At 47.2% G+C, this 25,667-nt stretch overlaps 1 protein-coding gene across 2 annotated transcripts in view; it reads left to right on the top strand.

The window, feature by feature from the left end:
• The window catches only part of VIPR1 (vasoactive intestinal peptide receptor 1), a 440,205-nt gene that overhangs the window by 255,616 nt on the left and 158,922 nt on the right, over positions 1–25,667 (top strand). The gene's annotated exons all lie outside the window — the stretch shown is intronic.

The following is a 25,667-nucleotide window of genomic DNA, read 5'->3' as shown; positions in this document are numbered from 1 at the left end:
GATAATCGGCACAAGTAAATACTATGAAATAAAACAAGTCCGCTGTGAACAGGGAAGCAGGGTTGCCATAGAAACGTTGGATTGAGAAGGAGGCTTGGTTAACAGTACAGGAAGTGCTCAATGTAAGGGCGGAAATACACTCCACTGTGGATTCAGAAAACAATACTTAAGATGGCGCTGCCTAACCCCTGGAAACAAGTTTTTTTAAAGTTTCTTTAAACAGTAAGTAATATGCGATTTGGCCTAAATTACAGTGGCTATAGTCTAAAAATGACTTATTATAATGGACTAAATGAAAAGAAGCATCAGAGTGGGAGAGTTTACTTCCTCTTTAGGTATTGCCAAACAAAAAGGCCCATGCCACAAAAAAATTCAAAAGTACGAAGGTCCATACGTTTTATAGTTGCTCAGGTTGAAAAAATTCCAGCCAACAGAACATAAATTAAAAAAAAAATAATAAATTGAATAAATAGAACACATCCATATACAGAAGTCTATTCCCACAGCTGATCCGGCGAATAGCAAAATAAAAGAAAACTCTAAGGCATGGTTCAATTTGGGGGAAAAATAAGTCCCTTCCTGATCCCGCAGATGAAGATGTGATGTACGAATGGAAGAGCTGAAATGGTTAAAGAAAGTGAATTGATACAAACGCATAGCAGCTGTAATTAAAGATATGTTTAATTAATTTTTTTTTTTTTTCAACTGAATCCATAAATCAATTAAATCAACTTCTTTTATCTCCTGAACTTCAGTTTAAAAAAAAAGGTCTGAGATATAAAACTTGTTAGGAAAAGGAGAGAGATAACTCAGATTGATTTTCTATTTAAGGCCTGGACTTTGTTCTCTTCTAGATACTGGGATCAGATTTGGGTTTATTTATAGTCCAGCGGGGCTCATTGACCTCTATGGGGTTTAGGTTGCCAACTCCCGGCAACATAGAAGAAAAATCGTGGAAAAAAAACAGGTACATAGTTAGTAAGGTTGAATAAAGACACCAGTCCATCCAGTTCAACCTGAGTGAGTGTCTACAATTGTCCCTATCCCTGTACATTGTACATTCACATCGGTCCCCACCCTCAAGGTGCCCCCAACTTCATACCAGGCTCGAAGGGTATGGATATTAAGAGGAACTCCACGCCAAAATTGAAAAAAAATCTTGCAGTGCATTATGGGGCGCTCGGTGGCGGGCTAACTTGCCGGGAGCGCCCCATATGTTCGTTTGTTCTACGAAAAACAGAACAGCTGATGTTGCAGTCGAACTTACTTTCGACTTGAACATCGGGACCACCCCCTAATCAGGTTATATAGAAGGAAAAGGTCAAGGTGGTCAGAAGGAATGGGGTTAACCGGGTTCCCGACCGGCGCACGCCGATGTACGTCGGCAGAATGGCACGGCTGGGCAAATGGGCGTACCTGTACATCCCTTTAAATTTTGGCGCCGTGCTATCGCTTGTGCGCGCCGGCCGGGACCTCGATGTCCGCAATCGCCTCACGGGGAGGAAAAATGGGGAAATGATAATGTAAAGAAGTATCTCCCCGTTCTGTCTAGTGACAGTGTCGCTGATCTCTGCTCCCTGTGATCTGGACGTAGCCACGCCCCCCGACAGTTAGAAACACGCCCCTAGGACACACTTAACCCCTACACTGCCACCTAGTGGTTAACCCCTTCACTGCCAGTGTCATTTACACAGGAATCACTGCATTTGTATAGCACTGATTGCTGTATAAATGACACGGGTCCCAAAAATGTGACAAAATTGTCCGATGTGTCCGCCATAATGCCGCAGTCACAATAAAAATCGCTGATTGCCGCCATTACTAGAAAAAAATTATTAATAAAAATGCCATAACACCTTTTTTCTAAACACTATAACTTTCGCGCAACCCGATCAATAAACGCTTATTGCAATTTTTTTTGATTTTTTGTCACTCTTTTTTTGTTTATAGCGCAAAAAATAAAAACCGCAGAGGTGATCAAATACCACCAAAGAAAGCTCTATTTGTGGGGAAAAAAAAGGACTTCAGTTTTATTTGGGAGCCACGTTGCATGACCGCGCAATTGTCCGTTAAAGCGACGCAGTGCCGATTCGCAAAAATCGCTCTGGTCTTTGGCCAGCAAAATGGGTTTGGGGCTTAAGTGGTTAAAATTGAGCTACATTAAAAAAAAAAAAAAAAAAAACTGACAGATGAATTAAAGATTTACTCCACATTTTCTATTTAGGCTCACGTTCCATTGGTTTATTTTTATTTTTTTAAGGCCCGGTTCACACTGGTGCGACGCTAAAGTCGCACAGCTGACGATCTGACTTAGCCCTGCGACTTTGGTCTGACATCCATCTTCCATGCGACTTTAATGAAATGGATCCGACTTTGAGATGAGTGTGACTTGTCCTTTGACCAATCATTATAATACCTTTTGGGTCTGTTTGGATTTTGAGGGGAAACAATACTCCAAAATGTAAAAAAAAACAAAAAACGGCCAAAATATACCAGACCCTTTTGTTGAGCATGGAGCCTGGTAGGTCAGAGAAGGGGGGATGGATAAGAGAGCGCCCCCCTCCCCCTCCAACCACCACCCTGAACCCCTACGCTTCCTGTGCGCTTTTCACCTGACTCAAAAAACGCAATTGCGGATGCATTTTTACTGCATTTCCATTCATTTCAGTAGGGGAGGTGTGTTTTTTGCGTGTTTTTGATGCATTTTCAATTCATTTTCATTTTATGCTGCGTTTCCATTGAAGTCTATGGAACCAAAAACGCAACCTGCTGCAGGAAAAAACAAAACAAAACAAAAAAGTCTCTGACCCTTCCCAAAAAAACGCACCTGTGGAAAATGCACAGATGTAAATGTAACCCATAGGAAACCATTTATTGCCTCTCTGGCCTGGTTCACACCGATGCAGTTTGCTTTTGATTCATTTCTGCATTGCTTTTTGCGGTGTGTGCTGCTTTTTTTTTTGCGCACGTGTTTTTCTTTTGTTGATTCTTTTGTTTTTTAAAGTTGAGAAGTTTTTGTTGTTAGGCAGATTAAAAGATGCAAAACGCATCGAAAAAACACACTACCTGCATTTCTGCAGCGTGTCCATTGAAGCCTATTGAACCAAAAACACACTGTGTTGCGTTTAAAAAAAAGTCCCTGACCCTTTCCAAAAACGCAGTGGATGTAAAATGCATAGATGTGACCCTGGAACGCCAGAAGCGACATCATGGCGTCATTTTGACTCTTTGGCCATTTTTTCCCCCCGGAGAGCAGAGATCAATGTTTGTTTGTTTTTTTTACTTTTTTTTTTTTATTTTTACTTTTTTTTACTTTTTCAAAAAAATATTGCTGATGAGGATTTATTTATTTATGAGTATTTAGCAGTTTATATTCACTAAAATAATTGCATTTTCATGTTCTGTGGGAGAGCAGATATAATAAATGCAGAGTCCTGGGGAGACCAGATATAGTGAATGCAGGCTCCTGGGGAGACCAGATATAGTGAATGCAGGCTCCTGGGGAGACCAGATATACTGAATGCAGGCTCCTGGGGAGACCAGATATAGTGAATGCAGGCTCCTGGGGAGACCAGATATACTGAATGCAGGCTCCTGGGGAGACCAGATATAGTGAATGCAGGCTCCTGGGGAGACCAGATATAGTGAATGCAGGCTCCTGGGGGGACCAGATATAGTGAATGCAGGCTCCTGGGGAGACCAGGTATAGTGAATGCAGGCTCCTGGGGAGACCAGATATAGTGAATGCAGGCTCCTGGGGAGACCAGATATAGTGAATGCAGGCTCCTGGGTTTAGTATCATTTTAAGCAATACAAATGTTTGAATCTTTTATTTTCTTGTTGTGCCTCTCTAACCTATGCTCCGTATAATGATATCACGTTTAGTTCCCTCTCCTTTACTTCCAGAGTGCTTTCCATTTAATTCAGACCAGATTTGTTACCCTGGAAAGCACATAATTTACACAACAGTTGTAAGACAAGTTCTATAAAAAAATAAAAGAAGACCCCCAGAGTAAATTTACAAACACAAATACAAAATAACAAGTGTCTTCAGGGAAAAAAATTATTATCATGCCAAGCCGTCTAATGTGAAACAGACCTCCTTCTCCGAGATCTGCAAATCTCGAAAATTAGGCATTCTACAAGTGCAAGCCGCGGTTTGCAGCCCTCGCCTCGTGAGGGGTTAGCCAATGAGATTTGGACATTACATGAATACCTTATCATAATATTTTATGCAGAGGAATTCTACAAATGCAAATAAATATCTCATCAAAGACGTGCCAATCAGCCCCTTTTCCGATCTGCTTCGATGCCCCGCACAGCCCCCGACACCTTCTCTGGCCGGAAACATTCAGACGGAACCCTTTATTCCGGTTTATTTTAGGTTTAGGTTTATTTGTTGGCACCAACCAGAGAAATTTGCCCCGTGGGAGTTTTCCGAGTTCTGCCACAATGAAATTAATAAGAACATTATTACAAAATAAGAAAATGTATTTCATGTTACAATGTTAAAAACTGATAAATCGGACAATATATGTATCGTAAAAAAAAAAACACATCATAGTGTACATACATTCCTGGAAATTACACACGATATTACCAAAAGTATTGGGACACCTACCTTTACACGCACATGACCTTTAACTACTTCAGCCCCGGACCATTTGGCTGGCCAAAGACCCGAGCGCTTTTTGCGATTTGGCACTGCGTTGCTTTGACTGACAATTGCGCGGCCGTGCCACGTGGCTCCCAAACAAAATTGACGTCCTTTTTTTCCCCACATATAGAGCTTTCTTTTGGTGGTATTTGATCACCTCTGCGGTTTTTATTTTTTGGGCTATTAACTAGGGCTTTTAAAGTTAAAGCGGAGCTCCACCCTAAAGTGGAGCTTCCGCTCATTGGAACCCTCCCCCCCTCCGGCGCCACAATTGGCACCTTTCAGGGGGGAGGGGGGGTGCAGATGCCTGTATAGTACAGGTATCTGCACCCACTTCCGGCATAGATATCCGCAGAATCTGCGGATATTTACACCACTTCCTGCGGGTCCCCCGCTGTCTGCTGGGAAACACACGGATCCCAGAGACAGCGGGGACCATCCTTATTGCGCAGCGTGACTCGCGCATGCGCAGTAGGGAACCAGGAAGTGAAGCCGTAAGGCTCCACTTCCTGATTCCCATACCCAAGATGGCGGCGGCAGCACCCGAGAGCCGATCAAGAGATCGGCTTTGGGTGCCGACATCGCGGGTGCGCTGGGTGGGTAAGTGTCCTTATTTTAAAAGTCAGCAGCTGCAGTATTTGTAGTTGCTGACTTTAAAAAAAAAAAATGGCAGAACTCCGGCTTTAAAGATGAATTCCTCGATTAATTGATTTTATTTTTGATTGATCAAAATTCTTTTGATCGGTACTCACCTCTCCGCCGGCTTCTGAGTCTTCCAGGAGTTCCATCGGAGATCTGGTGACGTCACGGACATCAACGTCACTGGACCCCTTCCCCTCCTCCTCAAGTGCCTCTGTCTGCTAATGAAGGGAAGGAAGGAGGAGTCCGGTGATGTCGAAGTTCTGATTGAATGTAACGCATACGGGGGAGGAGCTACGCATGAAGTCACCCGCTGCTGCCCCACGGAACTAACACGATTGTCGGCTTTACATGTTGTGTTTTTATCATCTTTATGTGAGTAGTTTGTGTTTGAACACAAAAATGTAATCTTATACTTAAGCGGTGAGCACTTCAATCTTTTCTTTCTACCCATGACCCGGCGTCCTTGCTGAGATCTAAGGAGACGTGAGAGAAGTTTATGGTCCGTGTTAACCCTTTTCATACCCGCTTGCATGACCACCTGAGAAAGAGCGATAGAGCGAGCGATAGAGCAAGAGAGAGACAGAGAGGGAGAGAGAGGGAGATATATATTTAGAGACAGAGAGAGATAGATGGATAGATAGATAGATAGAGAGAGATAGAGAGAGAGAGGGAGAGAGAGAGAGAGAGAGAGAGAGAGAGATAGAGATAGATAGCGAGAGATAGAGATAGATAGAGAGAGAGAGATGGAGAGAGATGGATAGAGAGAGAGAGATAGATAGAGATAGATAGAGAGAGAGATAGAGAGAGATAGAGAGAGGGAGATGGAGAGAGAGAGAGAGATAGAGAGAGGGAGATGGGGAGAGAGAGAGAGAGAGAGAGAGAGATAGAGAGAGGGAGATGGAGAGAGAGAGAGAGATAGAGATAGAGAGATAGAGATAGATAGAGAGAGAGAGATAGATAGATAGATAGATAGATAGATAGAGAGAGATAGAGAGATAGAGAGAGAGAGAGAGATGGATAGAGAGAGATGGATATAGAGAGATGGATAGAGAGAGCTAGAGAGAGAGAGCTAGAGATAGATAGATAGATAGATAGATAGATAGATAGATAGATAGAGATAGATAGAGCTAGATAGGTAGGTAGAGAGAGAGATAGAGAGAGATAGATAGGTAGAGAGAGATAGAGAGATAGATAGAGAGATAGAGATAGAGAGAGAGATAGAGATAGATAGAGAGAGAGAGGGATGGATGGATGGATGGATAGAGAGAGATAGATAGATAGATGGATAGAGAGAGATAGATATAGAGATAGATGGATAGATATAGAGATAGATGGATAGAGAGAGATAGAGAGATAGATGGATAGAGAGAGATGGATAGAGATAGAGAGAGATGGATAGAGATAGATGGATAGATATAGAGATAGAGAGAGATATATAGATGGATAGAGAGAGATAGAGAGAGATATATAGATGGATAGAGATAGATGGATAGAGAGAGATAGAGAGATAGATGGATAGAGAGAGATGGATAGAGATAGAGATAGATGGATAGAGAGAGATAGAGAGATAGATGGATAGAGAGAGATGGATAGAGATAGAGATAGATGGATAGATATAGAGATAGATGGATAGATATAGAGATAGATGGATAGATATAGAGATAGATGGATAGATATAGAGATAGATGGATAGATATAGAGATAGATGGATAGAGATAGATGGATAGATATAGAGATAGAGCGATAGACACAGTGCAGTTAAACTTTCTGTCTGGAGCCACTTTGCGGAAACTTTTGCACCTGTTAATTTTTTTTGTTCCTCGCTTTGAAAAACAAAATGTGCCAGTCTTTTTTTTTTTTCTTTTTCTTTTTTTCAGACAAATCCCCATTGGAAATAACTCTTTCAACATTTTAATCAGGCTTCAAAGCCTCGCTATTTAATATTCCCGCACAGAGCTGAGTTCTTTCAGAACGCCCATAGGTCAACTCATTTCTCTGATTCCCCTTTTTTTCCTCGCGGATGGCAATTAACGAGCACCCTTCTATAAAAATAATAAGTACTTTATGTGCCGTCTCTGAACTACTTTCAAGAGGGCTGCTGTGAGAGATAATAGGCGTTAACAGAGCGATTTCTTGGGACACAAAGTGGAACACAACTTCTTCATCTCTGAGAAATGTGCTGAAAATGTTCCCAACGATTTATCCTAAAGTGTAACTTTTCATGAAAGGAAATATAATGCGTGTATATGGTGGCTGCATTAGTTTTCTTTTTTTTTTTTCGATATTTATTCTTTATTTTAACCCAGTAATTTTGCAGGTAACACACTTCCTGTCGTAGGGTGACAACGCTGCTTCTCCATAGATACAGTGGGGGAGTGAGCGTTGGGCTGCTCTCCTGATTTGGGCTAAAAGCACAAGGCCAAGTTTGTCCTGGATCTGAGATGGATGGGAGGACTCTGTGGTGATGGGAGACTTGAATGTGACAAGTAGGAGACTCTGATGTGATAGGGTAACTCTGCTATAGGGGTAGTCTGGTGTAATAAGGGGTATTTATATATGGGCAGGATTTCAGGCTGTGTGATAGGGGTGACTGTGTGCTGATGGGGGGCCTCTGATATAAAGGGAGGCTCTGATGTGATGGGGTGACCTCTGATGTGATGGGGAGACCTCTTAAGTAACGGGCAGACCTCTGATGTGACAGGGAGACCTCTGATGTGACGGGCAGACCTCTGATATAAATGGGTGCTCTGATGTGACGGGGAGACCTCTGGTGTGACGGGGAGACCTCTGGTGTGACGGGGAGACCTCTGGTGTGACGGGGAGACCTCTGGTGTGACGGGGAGACCTCTGGTGTGATGGGGAGACCTCTGGTGTGATGGGGAGACCTCTGAGGTGACGGGGAGACCTCTGGTGTGATGGGGAGACCTCTGGTGTGATGGGGAGACCTCTGGTGTGACGGGGAGACCTCTGGTGTGACGGGGAGACCTCTGGTGTGACGGGGAGACCTCTGGTGTGATGGGGAGACCTCTGGTGTGATGGGGAGACCTCTGAGGTGACAGGGAGACCTCTGATGTGACGGGGAGACCTCTGGTGTGACGGGGAGACCTCTGGTGTGATGGGGAGACCTCTGAGGTGACGAGGAGACCTCTGATGTGACGGGCAGACCTCTGAGGTGACGAGGAGACCTCTGATGTGACGAGGAGACCTCTGATGTGATGAGGAGACCTCTGAGGTGACAAGGAGACCTCTGAGGTGACGGGCAGACCTCTAATGTGACGGGGAGACCTCTGATGTGACGAGGAGACCTCTGAGGTGACGGGGAGACCTCTGAGGTGACGGGGAGACCTCTGAGGTGACGGGCAGACCTCTGATGTGATAGGGAGACCTCTGATGTGACAGGGACACCTCTGATGTGACGGGCAGACCTCTGATATAAATGGGTGCTCTGATGTGACGGGGAGACCTCTGGTGTGACGGGGAGACCTCTGAGGTGACGAGGAGACCTCTGATGTGACGGGGAGACCTCTGATGTGACGAGGAGACCTCTGATGTGACGAGGAGACCTCTGATGTGACGAGGAGACCTCTGAGGTGACAAGGAGACCTCTGAGGTGACGAGGAGACCTCTGATGTGACGGGCAGACCTCTAATGTGACGGGGAGACCTCTAATGTGACGAGGAGACCTCTGAGGTGACGGGGAGACCTCTGAGGTGACGGGGAGACCTCTGAGGTGACGGGCAGACCTCTGATGTGATAGGGAGACCTCTGATGTGACAGGGAGACCTCTGATGTGACGGGCAGACCTCTGATATAAATGGGTGCTCTGATGTGATGGGGAGACCTCTGGTGTGACGGGGAGACCTCTGAGGTGACGGGGAGACCTCTGATGTGACAGGCAGACCTCTGATGTGACAGGCAGACCTCTGAGGTGACGAGGAGACCTCTGAGGTGACGAGGAGACCTCTGATGTGACGGGCAGACCTCTGATGTGACGGGCAGACCTCTGATGTGACGGGCAGACCTCTGATGTGACGGGCAGACCTCTGATGTGACGGGCAGACCTCTGATGCAATGGGAAGACCTCTGATGTGAATGGATGCTTTGATGCAATGGGGAGACTTCAGATGTCATTGGGAGTCCTCTGTGATGAGGAGACCTCTGATGTGACGGGGAGATCTCTGATGTGATGGGGAGACCTCTGATGTGACGGGGAGACCTCTGGTGTGACGGGGAGACCTCTGGTGTGACGGGGAGACGGGGAGACCTCTGATGTGACAGGGAGACCTCTGATGTGACGGGGAGACCTCTGATATAAATTGGTGCTCTGATGTGACGGGGAGACCTCTGGTGTGACGGGGAGACCTCTGGTGTGACGGGCAGACCTCTGATGTGACGGGCAGACCTCTGATGTGAGGGGGATACCTCTGAGGTGACGGGCAGACCTCTGAGGTGACGGGCAGACCTCTGAGGTGACGGGCAGACCTCTGAGGTGACGGGCAGACCTCTGAGGTGACGGGCAGACCTCCGATGTGACAGGGAGACCTCTGATGTGACGGGCAGACCTCTGATGTGACGAGGAGACCTCTGATGTGACGGGCAGACCTCTGATGTGACGGGGAGACCTCTGATGCAATGGGAAGACCTCTGATGTGACGGGGAGACCTCTGATGTGACGGGGAGACCTCTGAGGTGACGGGCAGACCTCTGATGTGACGGGCAGACCTCTGATGTGACGGGCAGACCTCTGATATAAATGGGTGCTCTGATGTGACGGGGAGACCTCTGGTGTGACGGGGAGACCTCTGGTGTGACGGGGAGACCTCTGAGGTGACGGACAGACCTCTGATGTGACGGGCAGACCTCTGAGGTGACGAGGAGACCTCTGATGTGACGAGGAGACCTCTGATGTGACGAGGAGACCTCTGATGTGACGGGGAGACCTTCTTTCTGATGTGACGGGGAGACCTTCTTTCTGATGTGACGGGGAGACCTCTGATGTGACGGGCAGACCTCTGATATAAATGGGTCCTCTGATGTGACGGGGAGACCTCTGGTGTGACGGGAAGACCTCTGAGGTGACGGGCAGACCTCTGAGGTGACGGGCAGACCTCTGATGTGACGGGCAGACCTCTGATATAAATGGGTGCTCTGGTGTGACGGGGAGACCTCTGGTGTGACGGGAAGACCTCTGAGGTGACGTGAAGACCTCTGAGGTGACGGGCAGACCTCTGATGTGACGGGCAGACCTCTGATGTGACGGGCAGACCTCTGAGGTGACGGGCAGACCTCTGAGGTGACGGGCAGACCTCTGATGTGACGGGCAGACCTCTGATGTGACGGGCAGACCTCTGATGTGACGGGCAGACCTCTGATGCAATGGGAAGACCTCTGATGTGAATGGATGCTTTGATGCAATGGGGAGACTTCAGATGTCATTGGGAGTCCTCTGTGATGAGGAGACCTCTGATGTGACGGGGAGACCTCTCTCTGATGTGACGGGGAGACCTCTGATGTGACGGGGAGACCTCTGATGTGACGGGGAGACCTCTGGTGTGACGGGGAGACCTCTGGTGTGACGGGGAGACCTCTGGTGTGACGGGGAGACCTCTGGTGTGACGGGGAGACCTCTCTCTGATGTGACGGGGAGACCTCTCTCTGATGTGACGGGGAGACCTCTGGTGTGACGGGGAGACCTCTCTCTGATGTGACGGGGAGACCTCTGGTGTGACGGGGAGACCTCTGGTGTGACGGGGAGACCTCTGGTGTGACGGGGAGACCTCTGGTGTGACGGGGAGACCGCTGGTGTGACGGGGAGACCTCTGATGTGACGGGGAGACCTCTGATGCAATGGGAAGACCTCTGATGTGAATGGATGCTTTGATGCAATGGGGAGACTTCAGATGTCATTGGGAGTCCTCTGTGATGAGGAGACCTCTGATGTGACGGGGAGACCTCTCTCTGATGTGACGGGGAGACCTCTGGTATGACGGGGAGACCTCTGGTGTGACGGGGAGACCTCTCTCTGATGTGACGGGGAGACCTCTCTCTGATGTGACGGGGAGACCTCTGGTGTGACGGGGAGACCGCTGGTGTGACGGGGAGACCGCTGGTGTGACGGGGAGACCGCTGGTGTGACGGGGAGACCGCTGGTGTGACGGGGAGACCGCTGGTGTGACGGGGAGACCTCTGATGTGACGGGGAGACCTCTGATGTGAAAGAAAGCTTCAAATGTAAAGAGGGCTCTGATGGAATGGGTTAACCCATGTGGTCGGAGGCCTCTAATGGAAAGGGAGGCTTCTCATGTAAAGATAATTTCATCAGGGTGGGTGTATGCATTGTCCCAGGCTCAGGTTTCCCGTTGATAAGTAACATTTACATTTTGGACTTGGGGGGGCCTCAAGATCATTTCCAAAGGGTTCTCCCGTCTGGAAAAAAGGCTGAGAAATGCTCTCTCTCTGGAATTAGGAGATATCTGTCAGTCAGTCATACACAGGGTGCTCCCAAGCATGCAACCAGCGCTGGGCTACCTTAGAATCCCCGCATGGATATTTCATATTTTACAGGATCTCTTCTTGTTTTGTCTCAGACTGGCAAATAGCCGGCGGTGAATAAGACAAATGTTACAAATTCCAAGATTCATTTAGTATCATTAAGTTTTTACAGCCTCCCTGTCATGCAGCAAATTTTCACAGCTTCAGGATAGAAATGAACATAAATCAGAGAACGGCCATCACGCCGCGCCATTCATCACAGTGTCATCGTACAGAATGGCGAGGACGGCGAGAGTGCCCCATTTATCGGAGGGAACGGCGGTGTTATCCTTCAATACATGTTCTCTGTGGTAAGAGGTTCTCCGTGTCACCGGGTGACAAATGATACTTATTAGGAATGAGGACTCGTTATACGAGACAGGAGGACTGTCATCTCCTGATCATATCAGAGGAGGGAATGTTCAATCTTCTCAGAGCTCCTTTGTATCCTGATAGAGAACAAAGGACGGGCGCCCGCTCCTAATCATGTGATCAATACTGTGAAGATCCGCCCCATACTGTTTCTCCTCTGTAAAACAAAAAGAAAAGAAAAGATACACTGTATCATCTTAGAGGAGAAGTATGTGAAAAAAGAAAAAGATTGAATAGATCAGGCCTTTTTCTAGGATAACAAATGTCAATACAGTAGTACCTTGGATTATGAGCGTAATCCGTTCCAGGAGAATGCCTTTAATCCAAAGCACTCGTATATCAAAGCGAGTTTCCCCATAGAAGTCAATGGAAACTCAGATAATTCATTCCACAGTGACTGCCGGTGTATGCAGTACCGTATGTGGCCAGAGGTGCGGGAGCTCCGGTGTATGCAGTACGTATGTGACCAGAGGTGTGGGGGTGCCGATGTATGCAGTACCGTATGTGGCCAGAGGTGTGGGGGCGCCGTTGTATGCAGTACCGTATGTGGCCAGAGGTGCGGGGCGCCGGTGTATGCAGTACCGTATGTGGCCAGAGGTGCGGGGGCACCGGTGTATGCAGTACCGTATGTGGCCAGAGGTGCCGGGGCGCCTGTGTATGCAGTACCGTATGTGGCCAGAGGTGCGGGGGCGTCGGTGTATGCAGTACTGTATGTGGCCAGAGGTGCGGGGGTGCCGGAGACACTTAAGTGTTTCTGAGAGTTTCCAAGTGTCTCCAAGCATCACCGGTGCCCCCGCACCTCTGGCCAAATGCAGTACTGCACACCCCAGCGGCTTGAATCCTGCTCGTCTTGTGAAACAACACTCAGGATTTAAAAAAATAAAATAAAAAATAGCTCGTATTGCGAAACGCTTCTAACGTTACTCGCTATCCAAGGTTTCACTGTATTAGCATCAGTTACAGCCAGTGTGGCTCCATTTACGCTTGTGCAACTTGTAATGCGTCTTTGGACATGACAAGTTGCAGCCCATTCTATGTAAGAGCACCCAGTGCCGGCACAAGGTCATGTAGAGCAGTGGTTCTCAATCTTAGTCCTCAAGTGCCCCCAACGGGCCATGTTTTCGGTTTTACTTTGCACAGCAGCTTTAAATCAATATCAATGACATATATCCAGCTCAAATCCTCTACCCCTAAAAAAAATTCCCTCCTAGTACACATCTCCCCCCGACTTTAAATCCCCCCCCCACTCAAATTCCCCCTCACCCTCCTCCACCCTCCCTACCTACACAAATCACCATTCTTAGCACCCAAATTTCCCCTCCTAGAATACTTCCCCCCCCCCAATTCCCCCTTCCAACACAAAAGGTTTGATGTGTTGTGTGTTCAAAGATGTATTCTGCATACCTTGGGTGTAGTGTAGAGGGATGATTTGAGTTACTGTTGCCTTTCTATTATTTGGAACCAGTCTGCCCATTCTCCTCTGACCTCTGACATCAGCAAGGCATTTTCCTCCACACAACTGCCACTCACTGGATATTTTCTCTTTTTTTTGGCCCATTCTCTGTAAACCCGAGAGATGGTTGTGTGTGAAAATCCCAGAAATACTCAACCAACAACCACACCACGTCCAAAGTCACTTAAATCCCCCTTTCTTCCAGAGACGTGCAGGCAGGGGAGGCAGAGACGTTAACATAAAAAAAAAAAAACCAACCCATCGGTAGCTGAAGTCCTACCCCACTGCTGGTCAGTTGGGGGCTCCTATCATCTATGGTTCCAGAGATATGGGGCTCCTATCATCTATGGTTTCCGGAGATATGGGGCTCCTATCATCTATGGTTCCGGAGATATGGGGCTCCTATCATCTATGGTTCCTGAGATATGGGGCTCCTAACTTCTATGGTTTCCAGAGATATGGGGCTCCTATCATCTATGGTTCCGGAGATATGGGGCTCCTATCATCTATGGTTCCTGAGATATGGGGCTCCTATCATCTATGGTTCCGGAGATATGGGGCTCCTATCATCTATGGTTCCGGAGATATGGGGCTCCTATCATCTATGGTTCCTGAGATATGGGGCTCCTATCATCTATGGTTCCCGAGATATGGGGCTCCTATCCTCTATGGTTCCGGAGATATGGGGCTCCTATCATCTATGGTTCCGGAGATATGGGGCTCCTATCATCTATGGTTCCGGAGATATGGGGCTCCTATAATCTATGGTTCCCGGATATATGGGGCCCCTATCATCTATGGTTCCGGAGATATGGGGCTCCTATCATCTATGGTTCCGGACATATGGGGCTCCTATCATCTATGGTTCCGGGGATATGGGGCTCCTATCATCTATGGTTCCGGAGATATGGGGCTCCTATCATCTATGGTTCCGGAGATATGGGGCTCCTATCATCTATGGTTCCGGAGATATGGGGCTCCTATCATCTATGGTTCCGGAGATATGGGGCTCCTATCATCTATGGTTCCGGAGATATGGGGCTCCTATCATCTATGGTTCCGGAGATATGGGACTCCTATCATCTATGGTTCCGGAGATATGGGGCTCCTATCATCTATGGTTCCGGAGATATGGGGCTCCTTGCGCATGCCAGCCCTCTTAACCACTTGCCGACTGCTGGGTATCCATGGACATCCTGGGCTTTATGGTGGTATATCTGAATGATGCCTGAAGCTACAGGCATCATTCAGATATCTGCGTTTTCAGCCGGCGATTTCCTATACCATAAGAATGACCATAGCGGCTGGTCAGCCGCTAGATTGTTCTTATGGGGGATGATCAGTGAGTTGGAGAATGGATCCGCCAGCCCGTGGATGTCCACCATAGAGATTTCCGGCAGACCACTTTTTATGTTAACATGGTGTTGGCGCAGCAATTTTTCGAACGCATTTTTTTTGGAAAGAAACACGAATACAACAAAAAAAACTGTTTAGCCCGATTTTTTTTTTTGGATACTATGAAAGGCGATGTTACGGCGAGTAAATAGATACCTAACATGTCACACTTTAAAATTGCGCACACTCATGGAATGGCGCCAAACTTCAGTACTTAAAAATCTCCGTGGGCGACACTTTAAATTTTTTTACAGGTTACCAGTTTAGAGTTACAGAGGAGGTCTAGTGCTAGAATTATTGCTCTCGCTCTAACGATCGCGGCGTATGTAACCTGTGTGTATCTGGCTCTGATACTAACCAAGGCCTCACCGGCCACTCGCCTCACCCGCACGTCCCTGCTTTCTTCCCCATTCTAATGCTCGGCTCAGAAAGTCATCTTCACCACGTCTAAATGCCTAAATGCATTGAGCTGCTGCCATGTGATTGGCTGATTAGCAATTTGTATTACCGAGCGATTGAACAGGTGTAGCTAATAAAGAGGCCGGTGAGTGTACAGTATACAGCTCCAGCCACACAAACGCCAAATAAATAGCCAAACCCGCTAATAAAAACAAGTCAGATGTCCAAATAATAAGACGTATACACAGAGCGGTGGATATGCGGGATAGTTAACCTCTTGCCATCTAGTTAAGCGCCCCCCCCCCCCCCCCGGGGGGTCTCCAAGACGAGCACGCTTTTAACACGCTGTCATCGCTGAGCTCTCCCGGGAAGATCGCCGAGGGCAGAACGTTCACAAACTTCCAGAGAGCCGCAAACCCGAAATGATTGTTCATCTGCGGATTTCCCGGCATCGCTCTCGGTGCTTCGTTATGCACATTGAAAATCTGCGTTCCGCGTTCACGCCGACTGCGGGGAATGAAATGGTGGGAGTTCAACTGAACGCACACCATTTCATTCCCACATGTCAGTCCCAACTTGGGGGGGGGGGGGGGTGATTTCAGAGACATCTGTGCCAATGGAAATCGCACCCCCAAGAGTGGTAAGGAAACTACTTTTGGGAATCAGTGCGGCGGTGGCGCACCGATTCGGACGGTGCAATTGCCATTGACTTGGCGTGCGATGTGACATGTCAAATCGCATCATTGTGAGCCAGGGCTTAATCTGGGATGCAAATTGAGATGACGCCTGTATAGGTTTCCCGGTGGAGATTTTTTTCCGAAGTGTTATAGAAGAGCGGGGCGACTGTGTGTGCGTGTATAACGGTGGCAGCTGGTGCTCCACTTTTTGTAGGGGCGGCAAACAAACCTACCGACACCCCCCCCCCCCCCATCATTTGGTCAATAATCCTGTATTGTTGTCCTATGGCCTGCTGGCTGGGAAGATTTTCTCTCACATGCTGTCCCTCTGACATCCTGTGACAGTAGGACAAAAAAATAAGGATAGTGGTTGTCACTGGAAAAAGAACATCACAGACAGTAATAACCTGACATAGGTTTTAACCTTTCCCAGCTTCACTGTGTCCCCACAGTAAAGACTTCCCATCACTTCCTGTCCTGACAGGAAATAACCAGAAATCTTCCCAGTGGGCACACAGACTGCCCCGACAACCTCACAGGTGTATACAGTCCCATCTCTGTTCAAAGGATAAAATATAAGTAGAGATATAATGAAAAAAGAAAGTACATTTTACTTCCAAATGAGAGCAGTGCACATTATTGTCATTGCTTTTCATAAACGCCTGCCTTGCAATCACTAAAAAAAAAAAAGTTTTGTCCCAGAACGGGTTGTGGTGTAAAATTAAGACATTTAACCACTTGCCTCCCACCATATAGCAATATGACGGCGGCAAATTGGTTTCGATATCCTGAGCGGACGTCGTATGGCATCCAGCAGGATATAGGATCCTCACCCTTATCGGATAGTCCTTCTCTCACCAGGCCTAGCAGACAACAGGGTGCTTAAATCAAACCAAGTCTCTGCCACAGACTTGGTGTAGAACACTTGAATAAACTGAAAGATGTAGACAATGCGGAGAACCCTCGTACGGTACCAGTATCTTGCAGCCGGTCCAACGATACCATACTAGATCAGATTCGCTTGGGGTCTTTCAACTTAGCCTCCAGGCTCCTGCTGAGAAGCCAACCTTTGCGTGGCATTCTCCTGTAGAGTCCACCCCTGGATGCTTCTACAGTTGCTGGGCTTCTCCATAAACCGAGATGGCACCAGACCACCTTCGAATCCTTCTTTCAGTTGCTTTGCCTCAGGCCAGCCAGCCACGAGACTTGGAGTCGGGTGGATCCGCACCCCAGGCCATGAGAGCCCTGGGGGCTGTAGGACCAGGACCAAACAGCCAGAAAGCACTTCTGGAACGGAACCCCAAAGCACATGACGTCAGCACCTTAAGTACCGTCTCCCAGAATGCACAGCAAGAGTGACACTCCCACTGGGCTGGTTCCAAGAGAGAACTGGCACTTAAAGAGGAAGTTAACCCTGATGGGTTTACTTCCTCTTTGATTCCCTGCCAAGGTAAAGAATAATGGACTACTATTCATCGCATAGTAGTCCATTATGTGTCACTTACCTGACACAGGAGCCAGCAAAGTCACCGCTGTCCCCTTGTGTACGGAGCCTCCATCTTCTTGGTGGGTATCGCTGCTCCGGCGCTGTCATTCGATGGAGCCGCGATGACGTCACTCCCGCGCATGCGCACGGGAGCCACCACTTACGGCACATCGCCGTTAACAGTGGCGCGCTCAGTGCGCCTGCGCGCCGCTGTCTAGACAGCGACGCATGTGCTGTAGACAGCGGTGCCTGACTTTTGGCAAATATCTCCTAAACCGTGTAGGTTTAGGAGATATTTCTTGGACCTACAGGTAAACTTAATCTAGGCTTACCTGTAGGTCAAAGTGGTTTGTAAGGGTTTACAACCACTTTAATGCACCCAACTGGACTGCGTTCAAGCACCTGCCAAGGATGACAGCGCCACCTATGGTAAAGCAGAACACAATACAATCTAGCCAGACTTGTACTGAGGCAAAAATTTAGAGTAATTAAACCCAAAACCAAACTGCGGTTCCAGGAATATTAAATGCCAAAAACACATAGCGCGTGTTCTTCAGGAGCTGGCGCTACACATCCATCCGTACCATACATTACGGTACATCAGTGCCACCTATTAGTGCCCATCCATGCCCATCTGTGCCACCTATCAGTGCTGCTCATCGTGCCGCCTATCAGTGCCACCTATGTGTACATATCAGTGCTGCAAATCAGTGCCACCTATCAGTATCCATCAGTGCCCCATCAGTGCCGCATATTTGTGCCCATCATCAGTGCTCATCTGTGCCACCTCATCGGTACACATCAGTGCTGCCTTATCAGTGCCCCCCCATCAGTGCCCATCAGTGAAGGAGAAAACATACTTACCGTATTTATCGGCATATAACACGCACTTTTTTCCCCTTAAAATCAAGGGGAAATTGTGGGTGTGCGTGATACGCCGATCCCCACCAATCCCCCCCGATTGTGAGCGGAGGAGCGAGCGGCGCCGATATACATACATAGCCGAGTGTACTCGGGTAGTCTCGGCTCCTCTCAGCTCTGCTCTCAGTCCCGCCATTGGACCTGTGTTATGTCTATCATAGGGCGGGACTGGGTGGGACTGCGAGAGGAGCCGAGAGCTGCCGAGAGGAGCCGAGAGGATTTTTAAACTGGAAGGCTACACTGACAAGGCTGCAGATGGACACTGATAAGGCTGCATTGATTTAAATGTAAGTTTTTTTCCTTAAACTTCCCTCCTAAAAGTTGTTTTGGGGTGCGTCTCATACGCCGATAAATACGGTATTTACAAAAAAAACATTTCAAGATTTTTGATCTTTTTTTTATTTGTTTAGCAGAAAATAAAAATCACAGAGGTGATCCAATACCACCAAAAGAAATCTCTATCTGTGGAAGCAAGATGATTACAAATTTGTTTGGGTACAGCGTAGCACGACCGCGCAATTGTCATTCAAAGTGCAAAAGCGCTGAAAGCTGAATACTGGCCTGGGCAGGAAGGTGTATAAGTGCCCCCCCCCCCGGGATTGAAGTGGTTAAAGCATCTTTTTCTACACGTTGGCTTCCTCCCCGTTTCCTCATACTCCTGTATTACAAACACTTGTACATGTCCTCAACAGGAATAAAAAAATAAAAAATAACGGTTTTACCTTGGAAAGTATTACAGTGTGAAAAAGAAATCTTACTAAACTCCAGCTTCTGCCTTTTTATTCTCAGTAAGTTCACAAAAACAAGACAGATTTCATAAGCCTAAAAGCGCTGGAGGTCGTGTGTGCTGAATATGAATGCTCACACATGCCATGTTTGGCCAGCGGTCCCCGGGACGGCGGCTGAGGCTGTGCGGCCCACGTTAGAAGAGGTAGGTCGCACTGCCTACACACCACGGCGGCCTGCTTCGGAGAGGGGGGTGTGCTGCTTTGCTCTGCATGCAGAGAGAGAGACCCGGAAATAGGGGGCGGAGCTGAGTTGGGCCGGGCTAGGAATTAGGGGACTGAGCTGAGTTGGACCGGGCTAGGAATTAGGGGGCGGAGCTGAGTTGGACCGGGCTAGGAATTAGGGGGCGGAGCTGATTTGGACCGGGCTAGGAATTAGGGGGCTGAGCTGATTTGGACCGGGCTAGGAATTAGGGGGCAGAGCTGAGTTGGACCAGGTTAGGAATTAGGGGGCGGAGCTGAGTTGGACCGGGCTAGGAATTAGGGGGCAGAGCTGAGTTGGACCGGGCTAGGAATTAGGGGGCGGGGCTGAGTTGGACCGGACTAGGAATTTGGGGGCGGAGCTGAGTTGGTCCGGGCTAGGAATTAGGGGGTGGAGCTGAGTTGGTCCGGGCTAGGAATTAGGGGGTGGAGCTGAGTTGGACCGGGCTAGGAATTAGGCGGCGGAGCTGAGTTGGACCAGGCTAGGAATTAGGGGGTGGGGCTAAGTTGGACCGGGCTAAGAAAACTCCACGTGTGAGCATCGTCAAAAGCGTCATTGGTTGCTAGGACACTGGTCCTAGCAACCAATGACTTCAAAGTGGATTTTGCGGGAAGAAGTGGGGGGGGGGGGCAGGCACCCGGCGGGAGAGAGGGACACAGAGGCGCTGGATATACATTGTGCTGGGTTTCCAGGGGACAGAAACCCGGGCACAGGTTGCCAAACCCGTACTGTCCGGGGTCAATCCCGTACGGGTGGCAACCTTACTCCCTGTGCTATTGCCTAGAGCAGTGTTTCTCAACTCCAGTCCTCAAGGCGCCCCAACAGGTCATGTTTTCAGGATTTCCCTCAGATGAAACGGATGTGGTAATTTTTACTAAGGCAGTGAAACCGATCAAATCACCTGTGCAAAATATTGGAGAGCCTGAAAGCATGACCTGTTGGGGCGCCTTGAGGACCGGAGTTGAGAAACACTGGCCTAGAGTCCTGTAAGCCCTTGTACACACGGTCGGACATTCCGACGGAAAATGTCCCTTCGCAGCGTGTTGTCGGATAATCCGACCGTTTGTGGGCTCCATCGGACTGTTTCCGTCGGAATATCCGACCGACAAAGTTTTAGAGCTGGGTTATAAAATTTCCCGACAACATGATCCGATCGGACTTTGTCCAATCGTTTGTAGAGAATTCCGTTCGGACAAAGTGCCACGCATGCTCAGATCATATTCCTAGACCAAAGCTATTGGCTACTAGCCTGAACGTAGTCCCGTCCTAACGAAATAACGTCATCACGTTCTGAATGATCAGATTTTCCGATAACTTTGTCCGACCGTGTGTATGCAACACCAGTTTCGGACAAAATCCAACGGATTTGGTTGTCAGAATGTCCGACCGTGTGTACAAGGGCTAAGACGTGTCCCCTAAATGGTGATTTACTTTAATGATTTACAAAGTATGAACACCGATCTGCAGGGGTCAAGTCCTGGGGAAAAAAGTGTGGGAACTCCCACTCAAGATCCACCCCCCCCCCCCCCCACCAAAAAAAAAAATGATACAATCATATGCACAAACGCTTCAAAAGTGGTATTTTTCATACAATTTCTTATTGTGTGTATGAAGCTTAACTGTTAGTACATAAAAAAACAATCCTCAATAAATATAAATATGGTAATTCTCTGAATAATCAGCCTTCATTCAATTGTGTTTCCATCCAAATGTGAACATCATGTTCTGATCTTTATTGGGGAATGTTATTTTGTATATAGAGTGTTTATGTGGGGAGTTTACACTTTTCTTTGAACAGAGTTTGGATAACACAGGGTTAAACAGAAAGGTCATAAATTAACTGCACATTATCTGGACAGAATGCTTGGGGAGATAGTGATGTGTTCCTGCTTAGGAGATGTATGTTAGCTTGGGGGGGTTGCAAACTCTGCAGGGCTCCAACACACACTCGCTGATATTCCAACCCTTCACATATTTCCACATAAACTTCCCTCCTGGCATTAAACTTTGCCAGGTATTGTGCTCAGCTTACCACCCCAAACTGATGTTCCTCCCTCAGCTCACCTCTCTCTAGGGTTGCCACCTGTCCAGGATTCACCCGGACAGTTCAGGTTTGGCATCATGCGTCCGGGTTTCAGCCTGCCCGAAACCCAGACACATTATTCAGACTGGACTATGGCTTCCCAGAAGGGTTGCTGGCTGCAGTTTTCTAAGCTGAGAGTGTCTGTTACACTCTCTTTCACACTGCCCAAAGCCATTATTAACAATCCCCCCCCCCCGCCCCCCCAAATACATGTACAGATGGGAGAGGAGCAAGGGCTCGATCTGCACCTCTTCCTCCAGTCCCCAGGGATGTGCCTCGGAAAAGGAAAGTGGGGGCTGGAAATTTAAAGTCCAGCAGCCTCAGAGACATCTGGATGAAAGGTGCTGACTGCCAAGGGGTAAGTGAGCTCACCATCCATCCCTGTTTGTGACTGAAGTCCCCCCCTTCTCTCTCCTGCCTTCGAGTGAGTACACTAAGGTAAAACAGGGTTCTCAGAGCACTTCTTACATCAGAGTTCTCCTTTACACCAAAGCCACAGTGTTCCCCCTTACATCAGAGTCCTCTCCATACATCAGAGTTCTCAGTGTTTCCCCTTAGATCAGGGTTCCCAGAGCATCCCTCATGTCAGAGTCCCCAGAGTCCTCCCTTACATCAGAGTCTGCAGAATCCCCCCTTACAGTGAAAGGGAACTCTGCGAGTTCAAATGTAAAAGAACTCCTCTGTGGACTCTGATATAAATCAGGACTTAACTTCATATGATTAGAAATGCTATTTAATAGCAAAATGCATGTATAGTTTATATAACAAAAAAAATTAAAAATTCTGTGCGCCGCTAAAGTGTTCGGGTTTGACTTGAAGAAAAGGTGGCAACCCTACCTCTCTCCCTACATGTCCTGTGAGCAGAATAGCTGATCTACCCGTCAGCTAGCTGTGATTGACAGGTAGACCGAAGCGGAAGCTGTCATGGGGCCCCCTACTGGCAATGCCTGAATGGTCAGGTGTGCAACACTTACCATTGCGAGCTATGTCAGAAGCTGCTGGTGTAGCACCTGCCACACACCTCGCATACTTCAAAGTCTTGCAGGACATGGCTGCTAATGGGAACTGAGTTCCTGTTGTGAAAAAAGTACAGGAACTCCGTTCCCATGCGTTCCCGCAGGACTTGAGCCCTGCCGATCTGTCATCTCCCCTAGTCAGTCCCCTCCCCCCCCCCCCAACAGTTAGAACACACCTAGGGAACACAGTTAACCCCTTGATCGCCCCCTAGTGTTAACCCCTTCCCTGCCAGTGACATTTATACAGTAATCGGTACATTTTTATAGCACTGATCGCTGTACAATTGTCCCTGGTCCCAAAAAAATGTGTCAAAAGTGTTCACCGCAATATCGCAATCCCGATAAAAATCACTAATCACCGCCATTACTAGTAAAAAATAAATAATAAAAATGCCATAAATCTATCCCCTATTTTGACTTTTGCTCAAACCAATCAGTACACTTATTGCGTTTTTTTTTTTTTGTTTTTGTTTTTTTTTTACCAAAAATTTGTAGCAGAATACATATTGGCCTAAACTGAGGGGGAAAAAAAAAATGTAATTTGAGATATTTATTATAGAAAAAAGTAAAAGACGTGTGTTTTTTTGTTTTTTTTCAAAATTGTCGCTCTTTTTTTGTTTATAGCGCAAAAAATAAAAAACGCATGGGTGATCAAATACCACCAAAAGAAAGCTCTATTTGTGGGGAAAAAAAGGACGTAGATTTTATTTGGGTACAGCGTCGCACGACCGCGCAATTGTCAGTTAAAGCGACGCAGTGCCGTATCGCAAAAAAAATGGCCCGGTCATTGAGCAGCCAAATCTTCCGGGGCTGAAGCGGTTAACATTATGATATTTTAGTGATTAGGTTTACATCTTCTGTATACGTCCACAAAAACCTGACATATACTTGTGTTCTAAAGCTTTTTGTGGTAGTATATCATTTTTTTTTTTATAACAAACAGGACGTGTTACCTGTGTGGCGGTAATGGCGGGCGCTCGCTGTGCGGGAATAGCAGTGCCGGTGAAAGCTTTGCATTGGGAAAACAAGGTCACCTACCCAGACTGACAGCCAAGAAAACGTTATATCTTATATAGAGTGGCATAAATATAGGTTTCAATCTACGAGACACGCAGCGCGCCAGAAAACTCTTATTTATATTAGGGGGGGGGGGGGGGAGTTTGCCGCAGTACAAGAGAGGGGAATAAAGCAACCGGAATGAAGAGTATTGGGCCCCCTCCATGGGGAGGTTCTCGGGGTTTTCATGCTCCCAAGTTGCCCTTTTGCTTCCAGCAGGGAATACAGGACCAGTTTACTAGAGGGGCTCATTCACATACACTTTACACTCTGAAGGGCAATAGGCCGTCAGTACATCAGGACTGATCAATTTTCTTATATACACTATATTGTCAAAAGTATTGGGACACCTGCCTTTACATGAACTTTAATGACATCCCAGTCTTAGTCCGTAGGGTTCAATATTGAGTTGGCCCACCCTTTGCCACCATAACAGCTTAAATTCTTCTGGGAGTGTGTCTATGGGAATGTTTGACCGTTCTTCCAGAAGCGCATTTCTGAGGTCAGGCACTGATGTGGACAAGAAGGCCTGGCTCGCAGTCTCCACTCTGATTCATCCCAAAGGGTTGAGGTCAGGACTCTGTGCAGGCCAGTCAAGTTCCTCCACCCCAAACTCGCTCATCCATGTCTTTATGGACCTTGCTTTGTGCACTGGTGCGCAGTCATGTTGGAACAGGAAGGGGCCATCCCCAAACTGTTCCCACAAAGTTGGGAGCATGAAATTGTCCAAAATGTCTTGGTATGCTGACGACTTAAGAGTTCCCTTCACTGGAACTAAGGAGCCAAACCCAACCCCTGAAAACCAACCCCACACCATAATCCCCCCTCCACCAAATGATTTGGACCTGTGCACAAAGCAAGGTCCATAAAGACATGGATGAGCGAGTTTGAAGTGGAGGAACTTGACTGTCCTGACCTCAACCCCATAGAACACCTTTGGGATGAATTAGAGCGAAGACTGCGAGCCAGGCCTCCCCCCCAACATCAGTACCTGACCTCACAAATGCTCTTCTGGAAGAATGGTCAAACATTCCCATAGACACCCTCCTAAACCTTTGTTGACTGCCTTCCCAGAAGAGTTGAAGCTGTTATAGCTACAAAGGGTGGGCCAACTCAATATTGAACCCTACGGACTAAGACTGGGACGCCATTAAAGTTCATGTGCGTGTAAAGGCACCATAGGTGTCCCAATACTTTTGACAATATCGTGTATATTGAGCACCCTATAGATTGGTGACTGAAAGGCCTCTGATAAGGAGTATATTTTTATATTGGTAATATAGTGTGTGAGATATATATATATATATATATATATAGTGTGTATATTATGTGTATGTATGGCAGTGTTAATTTTGACTTTGATTTAGTTTTAGTTATAGGCTTTTGACTAAAATGCCATTTTAGTTTTAGTCGTATTTTAGTCATCTGAGTTGTTTCTGTTTTAGTTGTGTTTTAGTCAACTAAAATCGAATGGGTTTCGTTACATTTTAATGCATTATTTCTTTAGCATTACCAAGCATCTTGGTAGTCTCCTGGAGTATACTCCTGGAGTAAAAATCTAATAACATGTTTATTATCTTATGGTATTCGGGTTTGAACGTGCACTACAGACACAGATGTAGCCTTTGTGATATAAATTCAATTTAGTTTTAGTCTTAGTCTTTTGACTAAAATGTCACTTTAGTTTTAGTCGTATTTTAGTCATCTGAATCTTTTTAGTTGTATTTTAGTTGACTAAAACAGTATTCATTTAGTCAACGAAAATATTTTAGTCGACCAAACTAAACCTTTGTGGACGGCCTTCCCAGAAGAGTTGAAGCTGTTATAGCTGCAAAGGGTGAGGCCAACTCAATATTGAACCCTACGGACTAAGACTGGGATACCATTAAAGTTAATGTGCGTGCAAGGGCAGGTGTCCCAATACTTTTGACAATATCGTGTGTATTGACCACCCTATAGATTGGTGACTGAAAAGCCACTGATAAGGAGTATA

This window comes from Lithobates pipiens, unplaced genomic scaffold (assembly GCF_037356315.1).
Source record: "Lithobates pipiens isolate NorthernLeopardFrog02 unplaced genomic scaffold, aLitPip1_a1.2 Scaffold_19, whole genome shotgun sequence".
Taxonomy (NCBI): domain Eukaryota; kingdom Metazoa; phylum Chordata; class Amphibia; order Anura; family Ranidae; genus Lithobates; species Lithobates pipiens.
Note: the sequence above shows the minus strand (reverse complement) of the source record. Positions and strands in the feature narration are given on the sequence as shown.